The 6,351-nt window shown below is 43.5% G+C and overlaps 1 long non-coding RNA gene across 2 annotated transcripts; it reads left to right on the top strand.

The window, feature by feature from the left end:
• Nucleotides 1-1,938: 1,938 nt before the first annotated feature.
• Nucleotides 1,939-4,064, top strand: LOC109195909 (uncharacterized). Of its 2 annotated transcripts, XR_003215370.1 has the most exons (3): nucleotides 1,939-2,306; nucleotides 2,913-3,081; nucleotides 3,423-4,064. It is a non-coding gene; the product is annotated as an uncharacterized LOC109195909 (long non-coding RNA). The 2 variants fall into 2 exon arrangements; XR_002057351.2 differs by having other exon boundaries at nucleotides 1,939-3,081.
• Nucleotides 4,065-6,351: the final 2,287 nt, after the last annotated feature.

A 6,351-nucleotide genomic window follows, 5' to 3' on the forward strand; every position in this document is an offset into this window, starting at 1 on the left:
TCCTGATTCGATTCAGTTTAGCCTCAGACAGTCAGAAATATTATAATTCTGATCATTTATCAGTACTGATACACATGAGACTTCATCAGAATTGTGAACATCACAGCAGATGCCTTTGTGTCAAAGTAACTGAGAATAAAACACAGAAAAACATGAAGGAGATTTTCCTGGTCTGGCGTTTTATAGCAGATAACCTTAAAAATATTCTGCAATTTTGCATAATTTTAAGAAGTTTAAATTTCTTCAGTATTGAACAGCAGAAATTAGGCTTTCTTGTCTGAGGTCATTTAAGTGAAAAGAAAAACACTGCGGCTGATAGCGCTGTAAACAACGGTAGACTGGTGGGTAATAAGTGAATAAATAATGCAGAAAACAGAGATTTGAGACAGGAAACTGTTCTTGAAGTACAGAGAGAGAGAGAGAGAGGGGGGGGGAGCTGTGCATGAAGTGTGATTTTTATCGTGGTGGAAGCAAAACAGCAAAAGTCAGAGGGAATTCATGACGACATTGATCAAATGTGAAGCATAGTTTGCTGCTTCTTTTGCTGCTGGCTCGGCGAATTTTGGTTGGAGAGACAAAACCTGCAGCTCAGAATCAGCGCAAAAATACGGAAACACAGCGCGGACCCGACACATCAGAATCGCTAAGCTCCGACAGCGTGTCTGTGTTCGGGCCGTGGGGTGAGAAAGCCGAGAAAGACAAAGCTGATTCTGATGCGTCGGGTCTGCTCTGTGTTTACGTCTTTGTGTGGAATCCGTTAATGAATTGATATCGCTTTATTCAAGCTACTCACCTCTCTCTTCCACCTGCACTTTCAACTGGACCACGGCCAATCAGAGAGGTCCCGCCCCTGACTATCTCTGATTGGTTTAGTCCACGATAGGGGCATAATGTGTGTCTGTTGTTGACCACACCGAGAGTTGCAGAGATTTTTTTTTTTTTTGTTACCCAAAAATATTTGGTCGCACCGGTGCGACCAAATATTTTTTTTTAGTCGCACCACTGAAAAATTTGGTCGCATTTGCGACCAATTTGGTCGCACTCTAGAGCCCCGCGCTAGGGGCAGTGTTGAGCTTTTGTTACCTAGTAACTACACAAGCCAGGAAGTACCAATGACCGGATTTGGGCTGTATCCCAGTTCAGGGTCTGCAGCCTTTTTTTTCCTCACTTTATTTATCTCATTTTAGACATACAGGCCGTTTCTCAATTCTCAAGTACGCGAGTACGTACTCGCGTTCTCGGCGAGTACGTACTCACCGAGAACGCGAGCACGGACTCGCGATATGTACAATTGGAACACCTGCGTACGTGATGATGTCACAGGTCCGGAGTTTTCACTGCCGTCCCCTCTTAATTTAACTGTGAGTAACATGTTATGAAGCTTAACTTTAATCACAGCCAAACCGGTTTACTCAGGAACAAATAAAACACTGAAATAAACCAAACATTAACATTTAGAAGTGATCTAAGTGACTTATATATCATTGTTAACCTCAGTAGTGAAACCTCTATTAATAAAAATAGTGTACATGTACATACGTGTACATTCCCCTTTAATAAAAACAAGCAGGTGAGATGTTAGAACGCTTTTATTTCTATTTTAGTGGACACTCAATACTATAGACAGCTGCTGGGGTTTCTTTAACCTGAGTAGTGAGAAGACCGCGAGCGGGGGGGTGGTTGAAAACGATGTGCCGGGAGTCCGCTGTTGAGTTTTGGACGAATATTTAGCTGTACCAAGTCCAGACTGATGCATGCTCGATAAAACGGGTGGAGCGAGAACACATCCGGGACTTTTTCGCGTTCTCGGCTTGATACGTACTTCGAATTGGAACAGTACTTGGTCTCCGACTGATGACGTATCACGACTACACGAGAACGCAAGTATGCACAAGTACGCATATTGAGAAACGCCCACAGTCAAGGGGTCTGCAGCCTTGAAGGCCACATTTTAAGGCCAAAGGCTGTCTTAATTCAAAGGCTGCTTGAAATACGGCCCTCAAATGCGTCCTTCATTTCCCTGAATTTTAAGGATGGATCAGTGTAGCCTTCATGGCCCAACATATCCCAGACTTCATAGCGCGGCGGTGGTGTGGATAATTTTGCCGTTTTTGAGAAGGGTCTGGCTGCAGCCACTGGGGAGCGCCATATTGGGACCTCCACACTAACTGGAAACACGTGACCTCCACAGTAGCCGGAAACACGTGACCTCCACAGTAACCGGAAACACGTGACCTCCACAATCGGCAGAAATACGTTCCTGCGTGCATCATCGACTGTGGAAACCTTGCAAGTGGATCGTAAAGGTTGGGACAGAGTTTTTCATGTATAAATTTGCCGTTAATAATTGTATAATTCTAGGAATCATCTAGTTTGCTTACACTGATTATGTTGGCACTTTGTTAGCGTTACAACAACTGTCATACCCCCGAGGTATCTAAACTTTAGTAATGTGTGCACTTTTGACACATCTGGTTAGCATTTAGTGGTCAGTTTCAAACGTATTTGATTTTTGCTTGTTATGAACAAATTCACTTCACTGCTTTTCACTGTCAGTAACATCGATGCACATTGTTCCATTTACTGCATATTGCGCTTTATTCATGTCTCTCATTCCACCTGCAAAAACATTGTAAAGTTTGTCACAAAGAGATTTATATATTTATAAATACTAATATTCTCTATTCTATGCTCTACTGCTTTTTTATTGCCCAGATTTTAGTTAGCCTTTGTTAAATTGTCTTTTATATGTCAATATATACATATGTCCCAAATAAAAGTGTCTTGTAAATTATGTTTTTGTAAAGAATTTTCTCCCAAATCTCTTACATGCTAACTGTAACGTGTTATTTCTGCTAAAACCTGAACTTAAATGTGTATATGGTGTTTATCTGATTTTCTATTTGTTTTAGATGCACATATCAATTTGGAATTCTGCCTCCAAGCCAGAATTGCAGGAATGCACCACGTGTTGCAGAAGAGTCTTTCACTGCCCTCTGTGCCCCACTTTCAGCCCTACTGTCAGGGCAAAGATTGAGGAGCAAATAAATGGACACATTAAAAATGCTTTGCCTTTCAAAGGTATGTTGGTATTAAATATACCTCATAGTTAAAGTTATAAATATGCACTTCTTTTCAGCACCTCTGCAGTCTCTTTGTTGACTTAAATGTTGCTTTTCACATTGTACAGTTCAGTGCATTCATCAGCAAGAGAAAAAAAGTGTGTTTTCATTAAATTTTTTTTTTCATGTTCACCACATTTCCTGACAGCTCTTGTGATCCACACCATTTTGCTTTCATTATTGAGGATGGTTTGGATATTTTTGTTAATATGTACAATCTGATTGTTAGATAAACTGATTGGATTCTATACAACTACATTTAAATTACATGTTGGTTTTTTCTTTTTTTCTCTCTTACAGACAAAATGATATGCCGGTGCACTTTCACTGCCCTGTCTGTAACATGACAATCATACAGCGTGGGGATATGGCAAGGCAAATATTGTCATGTCAGCGTTTAGGACTGCTCCCCACTGAACTCTCCGTGGAGCCCCGCCTCTCTCCCGCTGCACTCTCTGTGGAGCCACATCTCCCTCTCGATGTCTCCAGCATCTAAACCATTTTCTGAATCTTTGGTAGAACATTCATGTGTTCTACCCTCTGTGCTAAATGAAACTGTGGCTTGTGGAAAGTCCATGGAAATGAAACGCCCTCACTGTGGTCTTAGTCTTCTTACAAAAAAAACTTCAAGGCTCACATGATGAGGAGGCATTCAAACAGATCAATAGATGTTTGCCTGGCCTGTCATCTGCAGTGTTTTTGTGTAGAGGGACTTCTTCCTCTTTGTTTTTCAGTTTGCAGAGGACATGGAGCTCTTTTTAAAAGCATGTGCTGACGAGCAGGGACTATGGGTCAATGCGATGTTTGACATTTAATCGACAGATGAAGGCACTGGCTGTTTGTTTGTGTTTTTTATGTGTTGTTTGTTTTTCAGTGTACAGAATTCCAGTTAAGCTTATTATAAAATGTTGTTCACTTGTTTCCATGTCCATACTAATAGTATGTCTGTGAAGGTTCTCAGTCATCCAGGTCATCGTAGTCAAAGGAGTTTGCAAAGAAAAGCGTCTGGACTTCTTTAAGTTGCTTGAAGACGTTTCACCTCTCATCCGAGAAGCTTCTTCAGTTCTAAGGTCAAATGGCCGAGAGTCCCAGATTTAAACCCAGTGGGAGTATCCCCCAAGGAGGGACAAAGGACCCCTGGTGATCCTCTAATCACATGCGCCCAGGTGTGAAAGCAGGTGTGGGACCTAATCAGCCAGGGTTTCGGGTGAGCCCATTGTGAAACCTGGCCCCACCTTGTCATGTGAATTCCTGAGGTCAGATGGCCCAGGATGTGAGTGGGCGTTAAGGCGTCTGGGGAGGGAACTCAAAACTGGATTATAGATGGCAGACAGTTGGTGTCGTTACGATGACCTGGATGACTGAGAACCTTCACAGACATATTGCTGTACATTTTGGGAGGAACACCCTTCAACTGGTACGGGAGTATGAAAGGGAATCAAGGAAACTGGCGGATTATAGGAACCACCTTCGTTTCAACCTAAGATGCAGACAAAGCAGAGTTGTTCCTAAGAGCTTGCGCCTTGGATCCACTGTCAGGGGACACAGAGCAGACTTGATTCTACAGAGAGCACAGAATCACCTTTTAAGTGAAAGGATAAGACAGGTCCATTTCACTATAGATGCCCTCCAGTTCAAGATCAGCCAGACTCTGCAGGAATTGGAAACCCTTCTACCCTCTCCAATCTTAGAAGAGGTTCACAAGTTTGTGGACAAGGCTCAGCGGGCCCAACACTCTCAAGGAAAAGAAAGACAACGCAGGAAATTTCACACCTTGCTTTCAAAAACCCACACTCCTCAGTCTGAAACCACACAACTCAGAGAAGAAAACACACCTGAAGACAGTCGGGAGAAATGGGTAAAGAACTTTTCAGACCGGAATCTCACTGAACCTGAAAAGAGGGTTTTAGCCAAAGGACTCAATTTCGCCATTTCTCCGCAACAGTTGCCCATAGTGGACCTCATCACAGCCACAGAAACCGCCATACGGATTAATAAATTATCACAGACAGAAGCAGAGCAAATCAGGATGAAAGTCTCAGCCACCCTCTCCAGTGCGAAAGTCCCTCCGTCTAACCTTACACTACAAGAAAAGAAGGCCGTCGCTTCCCTGAGCAAAGACCACAACATCACCATATTACCAGCGGATAAGGGAAGGTGCACCGTGGTCCTAAACACAACAGATTACCACACAAAGATCACTACTCTCCTCAGTGACAACAACACCTACGAAGCTTTAAAACGAGACCCCACAAACAGCTACAAAAAGAAAGTTATAGCTTGCCTTCAAGACCTTGAAAAGGACAAAATCATTGACCGCCTCACATATCACCGCCTTTATCCAGGGGATGCCATACCCTGCATTTATGGACTTCCTAAAATCCACAAGGAAGGGGTCCCACTCAGACCCATAGTCAGTAGCATAAACTCAGCCACTTATAACATTGCAAAACACCTTGCTACCATCCTCGCACCTCTCGTGGGGAACACCCCACACCACATCAAGAACTCCACCGACTTCACCGACAAGGTCCAGAAACTTACCCTGGATCCAGATGAAACCATGGTGTCCTTTGATGTAGTCTCTCTCTTCACTTGCATACCCACCACGGAAGCAGTGGAAACTGTCAGAAAACGACTACAAGAAGACAGCTCCTTGGAAGACAGGACCAACTTCACACCCGATCAGATCTGCACACTGTTAAACCTCTGCCTTACCACAACATACTTCAAATACAACGAAGGCTTCTACAGACAAAAACATGGCTGTGCCATGGGCTCCCCCGTGTCACCTATTGTAGCCAACCTTTACATGGAGGAAGTGGAAAGAAAGGCTCTTGGCTCTTTTAAAGGGAGAGTACCCAGCCACTGGTACAGATATGTAGATGACACCTGGGTCAAAATCAAGACACAAGAAGTGGAATCCTTCACTGCGCACATTAACGCCGTGGATAAAAACATCAAGTTCACCAGGGAAGACACAAAAGACAACTGCTTGCCTTTCCTGGACTGCGCTGTGCACATTGAAGAGAATGGCAACCTCAACATTGAAGTTTACCGGAAGCCCACACACACGGACCAGTACCTCCTCTTTGACTCCCATCACCCTCTGGAACACAAACTTGGAGTAATTAGGACCCTACACCACTGGGCAGAACATGTTCCCTCTAAGCCTGAAGGGAAAAAGAAGGAACACACACATGTAAAGGAAGCACTGAAAACATGCGGT

The sequence above is a fragment of the Oreochromis niloticus genome, linkage group LG19 (assembly GCF_001858045.2).
Source record: "Oreochromis niloticus isolate F11D_XX linkage group LG19, O_niloticus_UMD_NMBU, whole genome shotgun sequence".
Taxonomy (NCBI): Eukaryota; Metazoa; Chordata; class Actinopteri; order Cichliformes; family Cichlidae; genus Oreochromis; species Oreochromis niloticus.